This window comes from Pleurodeles waltl, chromosome 8 (genome assembly GCF_031143425.1).
Source record: "Pleurodeles waltl isolate 20211129_DDA chromosome 8, aPleWal1.hap1.20221129, whole genome shotgun sequence".
NCBI lineage: Eukaryota > Metazoa > Chordata > Amphibia > Caudata > Salamandridae > Pleurodeles > Pleurodeles waltl.
The window spans coordinates 759,640,482-759,660,433 of record NC_090447.1 but is presented as its reverse complement, the minus strand read 5'-3'; the positions used below and the strand labels follow the sequence as shown (position 1 = coordinate 759,660,433).

Here is a 19,952-nt window from a genome sequence, read left to right as displayed (position 1 = left end):
TCTCCGCACGGTGCTCGGTGCGTGTATTTTTGTCCTTAGGCTGCCAGCCTCTCCTTTCAGGGTCCCAGGAACTGGAAGGGCACCACAGAGCAGAGTAGGGGTCTCTCCAGAGACTCCAGGTGCTGGCAGGAAGAAGTCTTTGCTATCCCTGAGACTTCAACAACAGGAGGCAAGCTCTACATCAAGCCCTTGGAGATTTCTTCTTCAAGATGGAAGGCACACAAAGTCCAGTCTTTGCCCTCTTACTCTGGCAGAAGCAGCACTGCAGGAAAGCTCCACAAAGCACAGTCACAGGCAGGGCAGCACTTGTTCCTCAGCGATCAGCTCTTCTTCAGGCAGAGGTTCCTCTTGATTCCAGAAGTGTTTCTAAAGTTTGTAAGTTTGGGTGCCCTTCTTATACCCATTTTAGTCTTTGAAGTCACCTTCCTTCAAAGGGGACTCACACCTTCTTGTGAAATCCTGCCTTGCCCAGGCAAGGCCTCAGACACACACCAGGGGGCTGGAGACAGCATTGTCAGAGGCAGGCACAGTCCTTTCAGATGAGAGTGACCACTCCACCCCTCCCTCCTAGCAGAGATGGCTAATCAGGAAATGCAGATCACACCCCAGCTCCCTTTGTGTCACTGTCTGGTGTGAGGTGAAAAACAACCCAACTGTCAAACTGACCCAGACAGGGAATCCACAAACAAGGCAGAGTCACAGAATGGTTTAAGCAAGAAAATGCTCACTTTCTAAAAGTGGCATTTCCAAACTCACAATCTTAAAATCAACTTTACTAAAAGATGTATTTCTAAATTGTGAGTTCAGGGGTCCCAAACTCCACCTGTCCATCTACTCTCTAGGGGAATCTACACTTTAATCATATTTAAAGGTAGCCCCCATATTATCCTATGAGAGAGAGACAGACCTTGCAACAGTGAAAACGAAATTGGCAGTATTTCACTGTCAGGACATATAAACCACACTACTATATGTCCTACCTTATCCATACACTGCACCCTGCCCTTGGGGCTACCTAGGGCCTACCTTAGGGGTGCCTTACATGTAAGTAAAGGGAAGGTTTAGGCCTGGCAAGTGGGTACACTTGCCAAGTCGAATTTACAGTGTAAAAATACACATACAGACACTGCAGGGGCAGGTCTGAGACATGATTACAGAGCTACTTATGTGGGTGGCACAACCAGTGCTGCAGGCCCACTAGTAGCATTTGATTTACAGGCCCTGGCACCTCTAGTGCACATTACTAGGGACTTACTAGTAATTCAAATATGCCAATCATGGATGAACCACTTACATACAATTTAAACAGGAGAGCATATGCACTTTAGCACTGGGTAGCAGTGGTAAAGTGCTCAGAGTTGAAAAGCCAACAGCAACAGGTCAGAAAAACATAGGAGGCAGGAGGCGAAAAAGACTGGGGATGACCCTGCATAAGCAAAAGTCCAACACCCCCCCAGGGGAGCGACCCTTGCCTGATGGGTCGCTCCCCATCTCTAAAAAAACAAACAAACAAAAAAAAAACAACAAAAAAAATTTTGCCCTGGCGCCTAGAGGTTTCTGCCTCCCCTGAGGGCAGATCAGCCTAATACCAATAGGCCGATCTGCCCCCAGGGGGGGCAGAGATGGCCTAAAATAAATTTGCCCCTCCCACCGCCCCCCGGGGAGCGACCCTTGCCTACAAGGTCACTCCCCTTGCGTGACGGCGCAAAAAAAAGATCCCTGGTGCCTAGTGGTTTCTGCCCCCCTTGGGGGCAGATTGACCTAAAATCGGCCGATCTGCCCCTAAAGTGGGCAGAAATGGCCTAAATACAATTTGCCCCTCCAGGGGAGCGACCCTTGTCCAAGGGGTCGCTCCCCATCTGTAAAACAAAACAAAACAAAAAATCCCTGGTGCCTAGTGGTTTCTGCCCCCCTTCAGCCTAATCAAAATAGGCTGATCTACCCCCAGAGGGGCAGAAATGGCCTAAAATAATTCCCCCCCCCGCCCAGGGAGCGACCCTTACCTAAGGGGTCGCTCCCCTTGCGTGAAATTCACGCAAAAAAAAAAAACTCCCTGGTGTCTAATGGTTTCTGCCCCCCTTGGGGGCAGATTGGCTTCATCAAAATAGGCCAATCTGCCCCCAAGGGGGGCAGAAATGGCCTAAATATATATTGCCCCCTAGGGGAGCGACCCTTGCCTAAGGGGTCGCTCCCCACCTAAAAAAAAAAAGAAAACAACACAAAAAGAAAAAGAAAAAAAAAAAGATCCCTGGTGCCTAGAGGTTTCTGCCCCCCCTGGGGGCAGATCGGCCTAATAATAGGCCGATCCGCCCCCAGGGGGGGCAGAAAAGGCCTTCCCCCAAAAATGCCCCCCCCTGGGAGCGACCCTTGCCCAAGGGGTCGCTCCCTTTTGACAATTTCAGGATGAAAAAAAAAATCCCTGGTGTCTAGTGGGGTTTCAAAAGCCGGATTGCAAGCAATCCGGCTTTTGAAACCCTGTGAGAGACTTCAAAGGGAAGGAAATACATTTCCTTCCCTTTGAAGCCCCTCCGGGCCTCCCCCATGGGATTGAAAGAGAAATGCTTTGCATTTCTCTTTCAATCAGCGCGCGCTCACGCGCTGACGTCACAGGGGGGGGTTGAGGGGGGTCGGGGTGGGAGGGGAAGGGCTTCCCCTTCCATTCCTGACTTGGGGGGGGGAACCCCACAGAGGAAGCGCTAGCGCTCCCTCTGGGCTCTGTGCACAGGACGTAATGGTTACGTCCTGGGCACAGCAGCACTGTGACTCAGGACGTAACCATTACGTCCTGGGCACAGAAGGGGTTAAATAGAAATATTGGATGTACTCCTGGTTATAGAATCTTGTTAGTAACAGACTACAACTTATCCCATAAGTAAGGGGCAAGCTATGATAGGTAACTCCTTCTTCGACTGATGAAGGAATCTGTGAACAACATAACAATTCTTCTCATCTATTGTTTCAACATACTCACTCAGTAAACGATAGAAGACATTAGAAGAAAGTTCCCCTTGTTTATTACCTACGTGCAGATACGTCTCATCTAACCTAAACTTCTCTATCGCTGTTAATGCAGTACTTGTCTCTAAAGCTGAAATATGGCTGGCTTTACTCTTGTCAAGAACAGTCATACCCACAATCAATATCACGCACAATATCACACACACAATTGCCAAACCAACACTCATGTATTTACAGCACCTGTTCTTCCTACCTTGCTGGCTAATGTTGCTCATGATCTTTAAAGAATCAGAAAGTAGGAGAGGAAAATGTAGATAGTATGCAGCAAAAATCAAAAACATAAATCTTCAATCTTCTTTCAGCAGTTATTTTCAGCTCTCAGTCTCACTTCCAGGATCCTTTTGTCAAAAATCTGTTTAGCAGCTTGTCAAATCAGGTTATCTTTGTCAAATCAGGTTGCAAAAGTATTTTTCAGTTACTTTTAAGAGTTTCTTTTTCCTTGTACTTTTCTCAAATTGTCTCAACAGTTCAGTTCATTGATTTCCTTCAAGTGCCAAAATATTGAACTGGAATGTCTCGATCAAAACAAAAAGACAAAAACTCTCTCTGCCATTCATTTTTTGTTGCATACGCCCATTCAGGACCTGCATACCTTCAACTTGCTATTCTCTTTCTTTTCAACTTTCAATCTCCATTCAATTCTCCTTCACTTAGTTCTTCTCTCTTTGTTGTATCTACTTCTTCCTCAATCGTGGTCACAACAACTGCTTCCTTTCTGGTTGTTTGTACTCTGGCTCCTTATCTTGTTTCAGTGGATCCTTGGTCAATGCTCTTTTCAGTGTTGAACTTGAAACTTCTTCTTGCTCTGCAGGGTTTTCTCTTGATAGACCTGCAACTGGTTCAGGAGGAGTCAGATCACCTTGGCTTTGATCCGCCTCAACTCCTTCCCCCTCGGGGTCTGGTGTTTGCTCTGTTTGTCTCTCAAGACCGTCTACTTCTGGGATAGCCCTCCTCTGACTAGAGTCTCCTGCTGCCTCAATTGAGATTGGCTCACTGTCACCCTCCTGGAGGTCTTCTCTTTCGTCTCTCACAGGAGTGACTGGACCGTTCTCAACTTGCTCAGATCCAGTCTCAGTTCCTCTTTCTTCTCCTTCCAGCTCTGAGGCTTGTCTGGTCATTGTTGGTACTCTCAACAACTCCTCTTCATTGTCCAAAAGACATGCCACTTTTTGAGTGTGGCTGGTGTGTATCCAGTTTGGAACTCTAGCGCACTTCACAGCTGTGGTAGTGATCAGAACTACCTGGTAAGGGCCTTTCCACCGAGGCTCCAAACACGTCTTCCTTACGTGTTTCCAGACTACCACCCAGTCACCAGTTCTCAGGCTGTGTCCTTTATCTTGAATCAGTGGCAGTGTGGTGGCTTCCACCTACTGAGAGAAAGAGTGAACCACATCAGCCAGACCTTTGCAGTAGTCCAACATCATATCATCTGTTATTTTCACAAGAGCAAGTGCAGGAACTGCTGGCAACCTCATTGCTCTGCCCATGAGGATCTCGTGCTGTGATAATCCTGTCTTCCTGTCAGGTGTGTTTCTCATTGTCATCAAAACTAAAGGCAGTGCGTCAGGCCATTTCAGATTTGTGGACGCACACATTTTCACCATTCTTGATTTCAAGGTACCATTCACCTGTTCCACTAGTCCTAATGCTTCAGGGTGGTAACTACAATGCTACTTCTGCTCAATGTTTAAAGCTGCACATAGAAATTTGATTACTTCATTGTTGAAGTGACTTCTCCTATCTGATTCGAAAGAGATCGGACACCCAAAACGTGGTATCAGTTCCCTAAGCAGTAATTTCGCTACTGTGAGGCTGTCATTTCTTCGTTTAGGGTATGCTTCAATCCAATGACTAAAGATGCAGACAATCACCAACACATATCTCAATCCTCCACACACAGGCATCTCATTAAAATCCATTTGCATTCTGCGAAATGGACCTCCTGCACTTCCAATGTAGCTCAAATTAACCACTGTCTCCTTTCCTGCGTTCATTTATTGACAAATGACGCAACAATGGTAAACTGCTTCAGCAACTTGTCTAAACCTTAGATTGAACCAATTGTGCTTAAAAGGGCGAATCATGGCATCCCTCCCAACATGTGCTTGACCATGATAATACCTAGTCATTTGAGACAACAAACTGTTCGGCAAAACCAAATGACCCTTTTCTGGAACCCACAATTCATCCTGTCGCTGTACACATTTCATTAATGCAAAACTTGGACATGTTTCATATTCTTCAGGTAACAGTTCACACTATTCTTTGAACAATATACAGTTCAGTGCGCAAAACCTTGTGACTTGATCCGCATATCCATTTCCCATTGACACAAAATCTTGAGATTTCAGATCTGCACTGCATTTCACCACTGCAAGCTTTTCAGGCATTTGGATAGCGTGCAACAAATCTTTAATTCTCTCACCATTTCTTAGTGGTGAACCAGAAGAGATCATGAAACCTCTCTGTGACCACAACTGGCCAATGTCCTGGACTATTCCAAATCCATACTGGCTATTCGTATACATGGTAACTTTAAGCTGGGCAGAAACATGGCATGCTCTAGTACAGGCTACCAGTTCTGCTACTTGAGCAAAGTATACTCCTCGAAGCCAAGACGCTTCCAATATACTAGAAATTGTGCAGACAGCATATCTGCTCTCAGTACTCCTTTGATGTCTCTGAGACAGGAGCCATCAACAAAGATAATTTGGTTATTTTCTTCTATTCGGGTGTCTCTAATGTCAGGTCTCGGTTTTGTGCACAAATCAGTTACTTCAAGAGATTCATGCTCAATGTCTTCCACTTTTTCAATTTTAACATTTTCATTTGGAAGTAAATTTGCCGGATTAAGCACTGTACATCTTCTCAATTACACATTTGGTGACCCTAAAATACTCGTCTCATAACGGGTCAATCTGGCACCTGTCAGGTACTGGGTTTTCGTTTTTGTAAGTAGGATCTCAATGGAGTGAGGGACAATAATAACCAAAGGATGTCCCATCACAATGCCTTTACACTGTGTGAGGCTCTCTCCAACTCATGCAACTGCATGCAGACAGCCTGGTAAAGCTGCTGCAACTGGGTCCAAAGTAGCTGAAGAATATGCTACTGGGTGGTTTACACATCCATGGGCCTGTGCCAAGACAGACAACAAACATGCATCACACTCACGACAAAACAATGTGAAAGACAATGTAGCTAGGCATACCTAAAGCCGGAGCTTTACACAGACTCTCTTTCAATTCAGAAAACACTTTCATGCAAGCCTAGTCTAACACTAGGGGATTGGTGACTTCTTTGTGAGTCAGCTTCTGCAAGGGCTTTGAAATGACTGAAAAATTGGGAGTTCATAGGCAACAGTAGCCTACCATCCATAAAAATATCCTGACATCTCTCTGTGTGTTGGGGACTCATCTGCAATATTGCGGTACCCTTTCTCTGGATATTTTCCTTGATCCCTTCTCAATCTGGTGACCCAAGTATTTCACTTCTTTCTGACAGTACCGTAATTTAAGAGGTGACACTTTATGACCATTCTTTCCCAAATGGTTCAGTAAGGCAATTGTGTCATACTTGCACTCTTCCTTCATTTTTAGTGCAATCAGCAAATCATCAATGTACTGTACCAAAGTCGATTGGAAAGGCAATTCCAATGACTCCAGATTCTTTTTCAAGATATGATTGAATATAGAAGGTGACTCTGAAAACCCTTCAGGAATTCTACACCAACAATAAACTTGGTCCAAAAATTTGAAACAAAAGAGAAATTGGCTATCCTTATGAAGAGGCACAGAAAAGAAGGCTTGTGACAAGTCTATGAAAGTGAACCATTCAGCATCACGTGGAATCTGAAACATTATCACAGCTGGATTTGGCACTACGGGGCAACATTTAATCACAATGTCCTTTGATTTTCTCAAATCCTGGACAATTCGAACTTTCCCATAGGGCTTCTTCAATCCCATTATCGGTGAATTACATGGGCTGCTCAACACTTCTTTCAAGACCCCCTAGTTTACAAATTCTGCAATTATTTGAGCAACCTTTATAAGGATATTTTGTGGCATGTGATACTGGGGAATCGGAGGAAAAATTGCATTCAGCTTTACAGGAACTTTAACTGGTTCAACTCCCTATATCAGACCAATCTCTTTCCCTGTCAAATCCCATACTCTCTCTTTATCCGTTCCCTTTAAATCAGGAGGAAGCTCCTTCACTGTGAATACTGGAAATAAATAAATCAGGGGTGCTCCTCATTTAGAGTCTCACACTCGGTCCCTGGAGCTGGGTCATCTTCTTCATCACTATTCGTCTGTATCTTGATTCCATCATTAGAACAAGTAATCGAGCACCTTGTTTTACACAGCAAGTCTCTTCCCAGTAGGGATTCCGGACTTGAATCACAGAATACGAATGTGTGCAATCCTTTAAAGTTGCAAATTTTAACCTGAACTGGTTCTGTGAATGGATTGGTCAAATACTGATTCCCTACTCCTACAATCTGGACTGTTTTTCCTGAAAGGGGCAAGTTTGGCACCTCTGCAGTTCTTACTGTAGAGCGTGTAGCTCCTGTGTCAACCAAGAATGAAGCTCTGTGACCCATGACTTTTCCCTTCACATATGGGCCTTTCTGATCTACTTCTAAAGAAGCTGCAAGCACACATTCCTCTTCATCCGAACTCTCGCTAACCCAATCATCGTTTATTCCAATCTCACTGTGTAACAGGAATTAGTGTACTGTGTTATTACTGTAGTTAAACTTCTGACCTGTGACCTGTTGAGGATGCAACACCTGCTGCTGTTCCATTGGCACCTGAGATATTTGAATTTGCTGTCTAGGTACCATTGGAACCTGTTGTTGCATTAGCTGTAACTGTGTCGTCTGTACACATGGCATTTGCACCTGCTGCATGGGTTGAAAATGTTGCTTTTGATTCATATTACTATGGAAATTTGGGTTATAACTGCTCATTCTCGGTCCTCTGATGTTTTGGAACAAATTGATGTCACCTGTTTGCTGAACAACACCTTCCTGTACTATCATCTGACACTTCCTCTTCCAATGTACGATCGCTCCGCAAGCATGACAAGGCAACAATCACTTCATTCCCAGCACATCTTTCTGAGCCACTACTGTACTCAAATAGGGACTACGGTTTACATTACCTCTGCGACCCCTACCTCTCTTCTGATTTTGAAATATCATATTTCCCTGCAGTTGCTGTTGTGGCAAATTTCCCTGCATCCCTGTTTGTGTCACTTTAATCTGCATCACCATGCCCTTTTCTTCCAGCTTTCTCTCTTACGATTCAGTCTCGTCACTACACTACTTTGCATACTGCAACACCTCATCAATCAGTTTTGCTTGTCAGCAAATCAAATAATTCGTATTCATCTGGCTAATTTCGAGTCTCAATCTTTCCACAAATCTGAACACAAAATGAATCATGTCTTTCGGCTCCATTGTTTCTGTATTACTGTAATGCTTAAAATGCTTAAAAGCCTGCAACAATCTCTCATAATATGCATGTATTGACTCCTTTGCTTCCTGAGCTGTCCTGTCTATTCTCTGCCAGTCAATGTTTTTGGGCGAAATTCTCATTTTCAAAAATTCAATCACTTTGTAATAATATCTCATTACCTCAGGAGATGGCGCACCTGTAGTCTGACCAGCTGGAACTACTATCTCTAATAAAGTGTTCAAGTCCTCCTACAGGCATTTTTCAAGTTTCACAACCTTGTCTGTCTGCTGTTACCATTCTACTGGCTTCTCCCTCAACCTAGGATAATCATTTGTATGAATGTAACTTCTGCTGCAAGGGACATGAACGCAATTCCCTCCTGAAATCTCTCTCATTGGTAAAAATTCACTGGATCCTTACTTTGCTGCACCTTTGCAGTAAGCTCTGCAGAATCCCTTTTTCTTTTATCTCTTTTCTTTACCCATCTGCCTTCCCATTTGTCTAATGCTCCCCCTCTCTGGACATTTTGAAGTAACTCCCTAAGCTCTTCCTTCATTCCTGCAAATCTCATGTGTTCAAGGTCTTTTGTGTCAAAATCGAACCTCCTTTTCAAATGCTTTGATTTCTCTATTTCTGTGGAATACTTCTCTGCCAGGTCTGCTGGATTTGATGTACATTACTCACTTCCCTCGTAATCTTCAGGCACAGATACCTCAATTCTGTTTCGGCGTAAGACTCTAATCTGTTCACAACCATAGTTCCATCAATGATCTCACCCACTTCCATTCCTAGTCTTGATAGTTCAAGTGATCCTCTCTCCTAGGAGCACTCTGTGGGGTATCCAGCTTGTCTAACCTTTCAGTCAATTGTTGGGCAGTCAAACCTTGCAACAGAATGTTGCTGGTCTGGGCATGTGGTATTGGTTGCATAACTACCTCTGGAGACTGTGGCGTCAGTAATTTCAGGATCTAACAATGTTCGACCCTATGACAGTATCCCTAGAAACTCCTACTGGACTAAGGTCTAGCAATGCCCTCAATCCATCAAAGGTCTCTCCCACAGGAGAAACCACTCAAGTATTCTCATTAAGTCCTTCCCTCATTGCATTCTGACTCAGGACTCCCTGTCCACTTGCACTATTACTCTCTTGTGCAAACAAAAGTACAATTGGACCGATGGTGACAGGTACAGATAGGTCATCTGGGATTGGTCTAACACTCAGGTTCTGTGGGTGCATAATTCCCGTATTCTGGCTCATCAATGCAGGCATATGTGGCTTGATCCATATTATCGGAGTGTTCTTTGGCATTGCTTGTGGCTTCACTTAAGGCAGTAAAAGTGGAGTTGGTTCTGTCTGAACCAATATCAGTTTCAGGAAAACCTATCCTGTTGGCTCTATTAGGTTTGTGGCAGTTTCCACAATAGGTATGTCAGGGTAAATTCTCAGGACGTTTGACTGTGGTGCATTAAGATTGCTCTGCATTGGGCTCGGTGTCATACTAGGATTAATCTGCACTGGACTCATTGTCCCATTAACCTGGGTCAGAGCTGAAGGATTTACACTAGTGCTGGGACCACTCTCTTGTGCTGCATATAATGGGGGACGATTTCTCAATAAATGCAAAATAAACTCGTCATCGTCTGACTCTTCTTCAAGTGTCAAAGATCTGCTAGACTCTTTTGATCTCTGCTCCCTACTATCAGAATGGCTTCTGTTTGTCTTTCTAGTGGATTTCCTTCCTTGTCTCTCGGTGTCCTGTGTAATCGCAGGAAATAACTTAATCTCCTGTAAAGTCTCAGTTCTCCAAAACATCTGATCACTGTCCCATCTAGCCTCCGGTAGGTCTTTTCTACGTTCTCATTCTCCTCTCAAATTTCTGTTGCTGTTGCTTTGCAGTCTGGCTACTAATTCCCAGATCGTTAATGCCTCGAACTGTGCTGGTTTCGGAGGGGGTTTCAGGTCATACAGCACCCTCCTCAGATTCTCTAAGCTCTTCAAATTAAATGTTCAGTGAGCAGGAAACGCTAAACCCCCATTTCTCTCTGTCACTTTGCACCTCTGCTGAAGCCAAAGACATGGCGCAGCACCCTTTTCTTTGATTAAAATGCAGGTGTTCCTCCCAGCTGGCACTGTAGACACCAGTGTTGTTTAAATAGGTGACACAGAACACCTCCTTACCAACCAGGACCATGCTAACCATTCATTGGGAGGTAGCAGGGGCATTCTGCAAGCCAAAGGTATTACCCAGAATTGGTAATGTCCCCCAGGGGTTGAGAATGCTGACCTCTCTTTTGCCCCCTCAGTAAAGGCCAGAACCCTGATGTCAAATCAAAGATACTGAGGAATTTGGTAGCACTTAGCCTGTCAATCAGCTGGAAATGGGGTGTGGGTCAGTCTTGGTGACAGTATTGAGGCCTCTGTAGTCCACACAGAACCAAAGTTCTGGTTTGGAGCCCAGTGGGTCAGCCTTTGGTACCAATACCACTGGGCTGGACCAGAGACTGTTAGAGTTTTCAGTCACTCCTAAAGATAGCATGTTGGCAACTTCATCCTTGATGCTGGCTCTCATCCTATCTGACAACCTATAAATGTTGTTCCTTACAGGCGGAGTGTTTCCCATGTCAGTGTCATGGAAGCACAGATGTGTGAGTCCAAGGGTGAGGGAAAACAGGGAGAAAAACCTGTCCCAGAAACCGGTAACAGTCACTTCACTGTTCTAGGGTCAGGAAGTGAGAGAAGTTGACATCCTCCACTGACCCATCATTCTCCTGTGCAGAGAGGAGGTCAGGGAAAGGTTCACTCTCCTCCTCCATACCCTCATCTGTCGCAAGGCGCATGCTCTCTTCGGACCTCTCTAACAAAGGCTTGGGTCGGTTCACATGGAGCACCCTTTCTAGGGGTCTGGAGTCCAGTAAGTAAGTGGCCTCCCCCTTATGCTCTTTTATTTTGTATGGGCCAGTTCTGCAGTCTTGGAAAGCACTGGGGTCTATTGGCTCCATGACTCATACTTTTTTGGCCAGGCTGAATCTCCACCAGAGTGGCCTTCTGGTCATACCAGCATTTCATTAACTCCTGGCTTGCCTCGAGGTTGCTCTTGGCCTTCTTCCTGAAGCTGTGCATCTGGTTACGGAGGGCCAACATGTAGCTGACCACATCTTGGGTGGGTTTCCTGGGAGCTTTTTCCCACCCTTCCTTAACAATGCTTAGAGGTCCCCTAACAGGGTGGCCAAGGAGGAGTTCAAAAGAGCTGAACCCTACTCCTTTCTGTCACACCTCCCTGACGGCAAAGAGAAGGCATGGCAAGCAGGATGTCCCACTTATGCTTCATGGCCTCAGGGAGGCCTGCAATCATGCCCTTCAAGGTCTTGTTGACTCTCTCAACTAGACCTTTGGATTGGGGGTGATTGGGCATGGCGAACTTATAAATTACACCACACGCATCCTACATGGACTTCATGTACGCAGATATGAAGTTAGTGCCTCTGTCAGATACTATCTCCCTGAGGAACCCCACACAGGGAAAGATCCCCATCAGAGTGCGGGTCACCACAGGTGCAGTCACTGTCCTTAGAGGGATTGCCTCTGGGTAGCGTGCGACATGGCCCACTTAGACCAGGATATACCTGTTGCCTAGGCCTGTCTTGGGGTCCAATGGAGCAATGATGCCTATATGCCCATCCTTTCAAAGGGGGTGTGAACTGTGGGGAATGGGATCAGGGGAGCATTCAGATTTTTCCCTGACTTCCCACTGGCCTGGTAAGTAGGACAAGGCCTGCAGAATGTATCTGGGCTGTCTTCATTTGGGGCCAATAGAAGTGGGCAGCAAGTCTGGCAAAGGTTGTGTCTTACCCTAAATGTCCTGCCAGGGATATGTTGTGAGCCAGACCCAGTAGGAAGACTTGGTAACACTGGGAGATCACCAGCGCACATGCTGCACCAGCACCCGGACCCTCAAGCTCACTACATGGGAGATCATTCTCCCAGTAGATTAAGTGATGCCTAGAGGCTTCACCTGCTGCTTAGGCTGAGGCCTGTCACCTCAAGCCCACAAGAGTGGGACACTCCTTCTGTGCTTGGCAGAATTGCTCCCTGGTGGGCCCACCGTCAACTTGCCAACCAGTGCTCAGGTGTGTCACTCAGGGCGTCAATATCCTCCCTGGTTGGTTCAGGGGCCTCCTCCTCAGGGACCCCTGTCAACCTTCACTGTGGGAACTTCAGGGACTGGTTTCTTTGGCAGCTGTCTGGGCTATTTTCCCAGCTCCAGATGTCCTTGACTCCCTTCCTGGGCAGCGATGGACTGCACGGCCATACAGACCAACTCAGGCTATCCCATCATCTCTAATTGAGAGCTGACCTCTACCTTCTTCCAGATTGTGTGCTTCTTAGCACCTTGAGACCCTTACCGGTGAGTAGTTGCTCTTTATAAACCCTGATTTGATTTGATTTGAGATCATTGCCTAACAGACAATATAGAGGCATGGCAAGGCTCACAGCAACTTTCAGAGTACCTGAGACACCCCCACTCACACGGAACTAGAGCCACCGGAAGAGCCACCGGAAGATGGCGCTCATGATTGATGGTGACTATGACTTGGTGAAAGTGTTCGGTAGGGCCTGCTCTGCTGACACCATCTGACACTTCACAGTTGTCATGCCGGCTCCTGTGTCATGCAGAGCCTCCAACCATTACCCATTAATGGTGACTCACTGCCTATACTTAGAAGTGTTGGAAGGCATGTGGGCTTTTGGCACCATACCTGCATCCCCAGGGACACTAGTGTTACCTCTTTCTGTTCCACAAAACTATCTGGGACTACCTCCTCCCCGAGTGCTACACTATCCAACCCAGGTGTCTGCCCACCAGAGAGGGCTGTGCCCTCTTTGGACATTTGGAGTCACCCTTAGAGTGACCATACTTGGAGCATTCTGTACATTGGGGAACCCACCTCCCTGTCTTGTGATCGAAGAACCCTTTCTTCTTAGGATCAGAGTGGGCTGGTTACCACAAACCCCTTGGGAATTATTTTGGGGGCCTTTAGTGAACTCCTCATTTTTACGTTTTTCTTCTCCCTCTTTCTTCTGTTGGGAACCCTGACCACCTGTGTGGGTGTCCCCCAAGATAGATTTTTGGACAATATGGTGCTAGCCCAGAGGTCCCCCTCCTCAGCAAGCTTCCTAGGATCAGTCAGCTTACTGTCAACTAGGTGCTGGCTCAGCTCTGTAAAGCCAGGACCGAGTATGTGTTCTCTCAAGATTAACTTCTACAACCCAACCCAATTACTCTATTAAGGTACTGAGTGGATGAGTGCAGGGCAGCAAAGTCAGTGACTATCTGACTTTGCTGCCCTGCACTCATCCACTCAGTACCTTAATAGAGTAATAAATGAAATGTACCCAGGGTTAGTTGGGGAGCATTTGACTGTCCCTGAATCTTTGGCAATACTTCTCAGTGGTCAGTCCAAATTTGCCAATCAAAATGGCTTTCATGGGAGTGTACTTGGTCTGGTCCCCAACCTCTAATGTTAGAAGTGTGTCTCTCCCAAGTGTTGGCATTTGTTTCCATAGGCCTTCCCCTGCAACCCCAGTGCTCTTCAGGAACCCAATGTGCCCTCAAGTAACTTCATAAGCAGAAAACCACTTGACAGTATCATCTCCCACCACACAACTGAGCACCAAATCATTGGGTATACAAACCTTCTTGTCTCCATCAGGTACTGTCTGTATGCTGCCACCATCACTGCTTGAATCTGCCTGCTTGGCCTTGAGTTCCAGATCCTTTAGGCTCAGTTCATGAGCCAGAAGTAGTTTCTTCTCAGCTAAGGCTTTTTCAGCTTCAGCCTCCATTTCAGCTCTCCTCTCCTCTGCCTCTATTTTTAATCTTGCAAACTGCAGCTTGAATTCTCTTTCCTTTTCTCTGGGGTCAGGCCATGACTTGAGACACTGCTTCCTGCCCTTACAGGAGGCACAAATCCAGAGGTGTCATCCTCAACTGCTGTTGGCTGCTGCTTGGAAGAGATATCCTCATGCTCCCCCAACTCACCATGCTATTTGGAGCTGGATTATGCCCAGGCCCTCAGCGCCTTTTGGTACTCTCCCTTCTTGGAAGCTCCACGGTCAGGCACCCACATCTCTTTGCGAAAGCCCTTCAACTGGATAACTGTGTATTCCTCCAGCTTAGCCAGGTCAAACTCCACAGCTTCACCTGTGGACCCAGCCAGAGACATGATGCATAGGATGGATTAAAAATGCAAAGCAGGAAAAATTGCAGAAATAAATCGAAAGGGTCTTTAAATGTCTCTAGGTAGTGTACGCATAGCTACTGTATGGCACTTCTCAAACACAGGTCCTATCCCATTACCGCCACCAATGTTAAAAACTGGGTCTCTAGTTGGGACAAGTATGCACTCTGTCCAAGTAGGGACGACAATCCCAGTCAGGATAAATCGCAACAAAACCTAAATTATCCTGTGCTCACCCTCCGGTAGTTTGGCAGAGAGCAAGTAGGCTTAACCTAGAAGGCAATGTGTAGAGAAATGCCCACTTTCGAAAAGTGGCATTTCTAAAATTGTAATATTAAATCCAAATTCACTGTTGGACCTGGCCCTTTTACAGGGTCATTCCCCAGACTTTTTGCCTTTTTCCTCCTTGTTTTTCTGACCCTTGTTGGCTGTTGTATAACTCTGAGCACTTTTTCACTGCTAATCAGTGCTAAAGTGCATGTGCTCTCCCTTGTAAACTTGGCATGATTGCCTTATACCTAATTGGCATATTTAATTTACCTATAAGTCCCTTGTAAAGTGGTATCCCTATACCCAGGGCCTGTAAATTAAATGCTACTAGTGGGCCTGCAAACTTGACTCTAATCCACATCTGGGCAGAGTGACAGTTGGGCTTTGTGCATACTTTTCAGACAGCCTATACACAGAGAGGGAGGAGGTGTCACAGAGGTGCATCTACATATGAATACAATTGTGCCTGTTGGGCCACAGGGGACTTGTTGTGGATGGTGCTGCAGCACCATAGACACTTTTGAATAATTTCGAAAAAGTCAAAGGGAGACTCTTGAGTATGGCCCAGTAGTGAGCTTTTCCTGGATGCAGACACCAGTGAATGGGGAATAATCCCAACCACATTACAAGGAAGAGAGTGTTGACATGTATTTGCCAGGCAAACGCTTGAGCCCGACCTCAAGGGAATTGTGTTGTTGCTTATGAATTTTGTTATTCCTTTGAATGTTTAGTGTTAGAAATAAAATGCTTCTTTTCTGCATAAAAGCAAATTGATTAATTGATAGTACTGTGTGCACTTTGAGTAATGAGTTGTGTTCACTCACCTGTATTTACGCTTCTCCCCTCCACCCTGAGGGAGCATTTGACTACTCGTCCGCAGCTACCACTGAGAGTCAAGTGCAGAAGGGATTTATTTGCCCAATTGGCCCATTTGCTCAGGATCTATAGTGTGGCAGTCCGGGCGCATCAAGAGTAAAAACCTCAACCACACACAGTTGGGCTCAGTAGCCCTTGTGTGCTCTGTGGCCCTTTGAAAGGGGTTCGGACATCAGAGGCATGAGTGAGAGTTTACTGCTTACAGCAAACACAAAAAAGCAATTGGTGCATTTCCATCCATGTGAGTTTCAACAACACATTAAATACTTAGATAGTCTAGACAACCAGGCACTGAAAGATGTGATAGTGGACAATGTTAGACCACTCATGGTGAGATATCAAGAGATTTCCTATCACGGTCCTCACTACACCTGTCATTGTGGAGTAGTATTTGGGTCATAAAGATGAACATTGCTCAAGACTCAACTATGCTTTTAGGTTGTTGCACTGATAATCATGAAAACTGGTATAAGTGTAACAAACACCATGATAAAGACCTTCATTTGTGGTGCAGTGCGACTGAGGCTTAAAATGCCAAACCTCTATGACACAATCATCTTCTGCAATCTGTGTCTCCCTCAAATATAGATATTACACAGGTTGGCTTGCCTGCCGTGTAGCTTCCATAATGGAGAATATACTCCAACATGGATAATAATTGGTAAAAACGTTGCTTTTGGGAGGGGTGGATATGCTTTATGCTAATGGTTGTTGTGCATCTGGACCTTCACACCTGGTCATAGCCTACACCTTACAAATGTTGAAAGCAGTACACTAATAGCTCAAAACACATACCCACTTACACGCAGAGGCACCTATTTGTTGGAACACTAAACTCAGAATTGGGTTCCCCTTTGTATTGGGTCGAATAGTTAATGTCAGGGATCAAGACCATAAAAGATGTAATAGCAGAGGGAGAACTTAAATAAGTTAAAGATTTCCAAACTGGGTAAGGACCTCATCTGCCACAACAGTAGAGGCATGTACAACTCAAAGATTGTGGCTCACCCGCCTCTCCAATCTAGCCAAACTTGAACATTCAGACACAATTTAGAGGAACAGTATCAGGGTTAGGAGACATTGGCAAAAGAAACCTCCTAAAATACTCAGATGAACTTTGTCAACTATTCTGCTTGACCATTGCACAGACTTCAGTCAAATCTGAATGTCAGTTCCTTTAAGATTGTCCACAAATGGTAGTGATCCCCATGGTGACTACAGAGGTCAAGACAAAGCAACTCCTCGAGTGGCTGGAGTTGTTGAAGTGCAGACCATGATGTGCATATCATAAGGTTTTGACCAATTTTAACCTACAGTATTTGTGGTATTGGGTGCATAGCTCTATAAAGCATCATTTGGCTGCTTTTTTTAATGGCATCTGATTTGGTCATCTTGGGTGAACCTTCCAAAAAAAGTAGGGCTGACTTTGCATTACAGAAGATGATTCGTGACATCATTATCAGTCATGCAAGTATGCTACAAAGTATGTTGATATCTGCATTGCACGCTGCTATGAAAGACTGTCTTGAGGCTATTGTTTTGAAGGCAGGGAACTAGAGATTGATCTACATAGCAAGGACCAATCTGAGATATTTAACAGAATTTTGAATCATTTCCTATCCCCAGTTTAAATATAGATTTGATGCACCACACTAGAACACTGGATAGAAAGGTGCATACATGATATAGAGACAGGGGGAGCCCTATCATCAACAACTAGATGAGCTAAATTGTGATAGGTGAACTTGCTCAGTGGAAAATAAGCTATATGTACCTTATCTCTATTGGTGCTGTATGAGGACCTCAAGAAAAAGTTACACACCTCCTTTTACAGAACACATATGTATCAACTTGTGATCTTAACACATAAGTTGTATAATAGAGATTGTGCTATGGAGGGTTTGGGGACAGTTGTACTATTTGCTTATTTTTTATATGTGTATAAAACATTGAATGCAGACGCAGCCCTGTGTAATTATAACAGTGATTGTAGCAAACTACATATGAACTATCTGTTGCAAATCTACATGCTACTACACCTGCAGTTCTACAGTTCTTCTTGCCTGCTACCTCACCTTTATACACTTTTTGTTTTTTTGGGCATGTGAATTTATAGATATGTCCAGTTACTTTATGAGATCTCCAGATGATGCAGTGTATTGGATTGTTGCAAAGTATTAAGAGACAAGTGGTCTTGCATTTCGGCTTATACATTAAAAAAACAAATCTTGTCACTAAGTGGCCCACACAGCACCTCCAAAAATCCACCATAACCTCAGAAGGGATCAGGAACATATAAAAGCCTTGCAAGCAATGAAAGAGTGTCTTCTCGGACATTATGATACAGAAGTACTACAACTAGGCAATATTCACTGAAATAGTTGTGTCCACAGCTCCTCGCTGTCCTACATGTTTTAGACAACTCTCCTTTAGCTGTCAGAAATTGATGAATTGATGAAATTTGACAGCTGCCTTTTCAATATTTCGCTCCAGCCATTACTTGCCATCATATAAGGCATAGATCTTGTTTTCAAGCCTGGCAACATCACAGTCAGTTTGTGAAACTTGCACATTCTTTATGACACATCAAAGCATTGCGGCCTTGCCACTAGGTACGGTGGGGGTTGGAGGTTATTCTGTTTTGCATGAATCATCATCCAGCTAAATCACCAAGCCAATATATCTTAAAAGACCATTTATACAACATGGCTATTTATGATAAAATCCAAGTATCAAAATACACAACACAGTTACATATAATACATTATCACAGTTCCAAATAATATATAATTTAGGGGTGGGTGGGAAGCTGTGCTCCGCTGGTGGAGCTTATGGATTTTTTGGCAGTCTGAACTCTGCTTGGAGTATGGAGTTCGCCAAAAACTCCGATAGCTCCGCCAGTGGAGTGGAGCTCACCCGGTCCACACTGTAGCTCAGTTATGGGCTACACAGCGCAAGCGCAGACAGTCTGCGCTTGCTCTGTGTACCCCCATAGCTGGTCTGCAGTGCGCACTGGAGCCCGAGAGTAGGGGGAAGAGGGAGACAGTGAGTCAGGCCGCTGAGGAGGAGGACGACGAGGAGAGGAGGACACCATGAAAGACCCAGGTAAGTCCTTGACTCTTCTTTTTCCATGTTTGCGCACAAGAACTGAACCTGCAGCTTTTGTTGCCTACAGCTCTGGCCTCAATTCAGGCCAGGGCCGTAGGCAGTGAAAGCTGCTGTTTCAGGCCTCTTATACACTGGCCTATCCGGTGTACAGTGCACACGGGGCAGGCCGGTGCACAAGAGGCCTAGCAGCTAAAGTAGCTGCCGTTTTAGGCCTCTTGTGCACCGTACTCTCTATTGAGCCCTATATTCATGCCCTTAACATTAATAAGAACACTGATTTTCGAACAATGAATGCTAAAAAGGTTAAGTAATTCATGTCAGCAATTGCCTTCCTGTTTCTATTTCACATTTTTTACTTGATTTTGCATTCCCTAAGAGTTTTAGCTATTCCCATCATGTTGTGTTTCTTTGTTTTTTAGTGCATCTTAGTACTCATGAATAGTGCACATTTTGAGCTGAGTCACGCCAGGTGTTTATGACGGACAGAGTGGGTTGGCCGGTCTGCAGAGCACAAAGTGCCATGGTCACGCATTCCAGATGCAGTTGAAATTCTGTATAAATGTGAGTGAATGGGATACACATATGTCGAAATATTGACAAGGAGAAATGAAAATAAAATAAAGGACTTACTTGTGAGTGGGTGCAGTGTTTGGGGGCCATGAAGTGAAGAAGATGCGAGGAACTGCGTTCAGGAGAGAGTGAAAAGAGGGTTCTGAAGAGGACTAAGATGAGTTTTACGATACGCAGATGGATGAGCTGTGGAGAGAAAAAGGCATTTGTCTAACATAAATTATGCATCATTAAAGACCAGTACTCCTTCCACAGGCCTCAATAATATTTAATTCAGTCTCACAATTTCAGAATTGAAGCATTTTCAATATGAAACCAAAATACCAGTTGAGTGGCACTCTGTGGGAATCTCTAAAATGTAGTTTACATGTTTAAGCCATGCCTTTTTATGAGACCCCCCAATTG

General features: G+C 45.0%; 1 protein-coding gene and 1 long non-coding RNA gene across 5 annotated transcripts in view; one reads left to right on the top strand and one right to left on the bottom strand.

Moving 5' to 3' along the window:
* Positions 1-19,952, top strand: part of GLRA2 (glycine receptor alpha 2) — an 852,631-nt gene that overhangs the window by 798,618 nt on the left and 34,061 nt on the right. The window lies entirely within an intron of this gene.
* LOC138250284 (uncharacterized) overlaps positions 1-19,952 on the bottom strand; it is a 111,049-nt gene that overhangs the window by 59,129 nt on the left and 31,968 nt on the right. For both annotated transcript variants that reach the window (XR_011194925.1, XR_011194924.1), the window contains exon 2: positions 19,608-19,733. This is a non-coding gene — a long non-coding RNA (uncharacterized lncRNA). The remainder of the gene's footprint in view (positions 1-19,607; positions 19,734-19,952) is intronic.